Genomic DNA, 2,718 nt, shown 5'->3' with positions numbered 1-2,718 from the left:
AGACTAAGGGGTTAACCTTGCCCTTCGGGCTTTCATGAGTGCTCTCGACACTTGGTGATCCCCCTGGATTGTTCTACCCTCTTACCAAAGGCCTACTGTCAGCGGTTTAAAAAAAACAAATTAATGTCATTTCTTTCCTGAATTAAAAGTCATAATAAATCTCCCCCACCCCCTCGTGAATTTTTCTGACACCCATGAAGAATTTGCCTTTCAAAGTCCTGTCTTCTTCTCTCCTTTCCTTAAAGCTTCCCTTGACATCTGCCTTCCAGGTAAGACAACACCCTTCAGAGCTCATAATCTTGCCAGTTTAGTCTTCTAAATGGTTTTTTTAATCACCAATAAAATCTTTGCTCACTCAGCACTCTAAGCCACCCTCTCCTCTGAGAACTGAGGTTTGCATACTTGCTAAGGATCCCATAATGCCGCCTAGCCTCTGAGGTGCAAGGGCCCCACAGAGAAAAGATAATCCTCTCCTGCCGTCCTGGTTCTCAGGCTCCGAGCACGTATCCGAATACCTGCAGGTCTTGTCAGCACAGACTGCTGGAGACGCGGATTTAGCTGCTCTGGGTGGGCCTGAGAATGTGCATTTATATGCAAAGATGAAAATGGCCTTGTCTCTGGCATTGCAGTGCGATGGGTAAATCACTCCTTTCGTCCAGGTAGTACTTTAGGATTTGAAAATTGCTCTCATACCCACTAGATTTTTTTAAAAAACTAAACCACATCACAACCCTTGGAGGGAAGTAAGATCCATATTTAGGGTCGGAAAAACCTGCATTTGTATTCCAGCTCTACCAAATATTAGCTCTGTGATAGTGGACAAGTTACTTAAACTCTCAAAACCCGAGTTATCTGCAAGAAGAATCAAAACCTCCCAGGTAGATAATGCCCCTGTTTGTGAAAATGCTTTCCAAGCTGCAAAGTGTTCTATGAATACATAATATCAGAGAACAGACAGCCTGTGGTCGGTGTCAGATCGGCCACCAGAGCATTGTGGGAGCAGAGAAGAAGCAGTTGAAAAAGGTTTTTTTTGGTTTGTCTGTTTGTTTGTTTGAGTTTGGATTTTTTTGGCATTTTATATGTCCCTATTTTATGAGAGGCACTGTGTTATTGACAAAGGAGAACTGAAACAATTATTAAATAGCAAAGCTAGTAATTATAGACCATGAACAAACCTTCTGGGCTGTGTGTCAATGTTCTCATCTGCTACTCCTCACCCATCTTCTTACCCGGGCTGCTGCTGGGGGAGGGGCCACCAGGTCTCCCACTTTTATGGGAGCAGCTACTGCTCCAAGGCACATGCCCTTTCCACATTCCTTGCTGACTCCTTGTACCTGCAATCCCCGCTGAGGCTCCCATCTGCTCTCAGGAAGAATGCAGTCTGACCTATGTCCATAAGGTTGAGATGCAAATGCATCACAAGGACATAGTTCTTTTCACTAGAGGGTACAGGTCAGCATCCTGGCATTCCTCCTTCCCTCTTTCCCTTGTGAACTGTCACCGTCTACTTGTGGCTGTTTCACAATTTGTGGAGCAGGCAGTGAAGGTGAGGCATCTTGACATGGGGCCGAGCATTCTTGCACAAGGGGAGGCATGCTATGTGTCTGCTTAAGGCATTCGTGAAGAAAGGTGGAATTCCCTCTAGGCCCTAAAAGTTTTCAAAAGACAAGGAATTGAGCGGATAAAGAAGGTATTAGGAGATGAAGGATACATAGGAAAATGCATGAGGAGTTGGAGGGTACAGAAAGGTGATTACTCTCATGACACAGGTGGAGAAGGAGTTTAAAGCTGCATTACAGAAAGCTTTGAGTAGCAGGGAAAGGAAGGGAACATGATTCAGTGGGTAGCCAAGTAGTTCAAATCAGCAACTCCATATGCTCAGATCACAAACACTGGGCTGGGGATCGGGGAATGAGGAATTACAGAACACACTTTCCCTCTCCTTCCCTTCTTGCTAAACACGCCTGGATGTTTCAGCCATGTCTCATTTATCATATCCAGAGATATGATTTTCTTTCTCTCATCAAAAGAGAAGCACATGGCATTACCAAAGGCACTTGAATCATTTAAACAAACAAACTCTAAATGGATGGATAAATTTAATTCCCCACCCCGGGTCTCTTTATCTTACTGGGTAACTTTATTGGGAGTGTTTGAAAGAAGGTCAAGTTTAAGGTCCAAGTGGGTTCTCACTTGTCTATGATGTCACAGCTTGGAGCCCTGGTCACATTTAAATCCTTCATCTCATTCTGACTTGGGATTGCTCTGATTTATAGTTGAACCTGATCCATTGTGTGTTTTCCCCCTGAGGGAATTTTATGGATGCCAGCCTGAAATTCACACCCTCTCTGCTGCACCCTAAAATGTGTCACATGATTGTTTGCATTTTCTTAAAAGTTTCTTTTTTTCCTTTCACGGTAATGATAGTTAAGCCCTCAAGGACCATTACATTGTTGTTCCTTCCTTTCCATTTTCCCGAGCTGGAAAGGTTAAGCTGTCCGTGGCTGATGTGTGCACACCTGGGGGATCATTTGTGGATTCACTAAGCCCATATTGTAGGTCTCATTAGCAGCAACACAACAGAAAGACACTAATAAAGCCCCACTTCTCCTAATAAAGGGCTGGTGCTATTCCACACGAAAACCATGATCAACCACGCTGTACACACAAGTCCCACCACCTGCGGTTTATATGGGAGCTCTCAGGAGCTCACAATCC

Source organism: Myotis myotis, unplaced genomic scaffold (assembly GCF_014108235.1).
Source record: "Myotis myotis isolate mMyoMyo1 unplaced genomic scaffold, mMyoMyo1.p scaffold_m19_p_3, whole genome shotgun sequence".
Lineage (NCBI taxonomy): Eukaryota > Metazoa > Chordata > Mammalia > Chiroptera > Vespertilionidae > Myotis > Myotis myotis.
The sequence above is the reverse complement of the archived record's forward strand: the minus strand, read 5'-3'. Positions refer to the sequence as shown.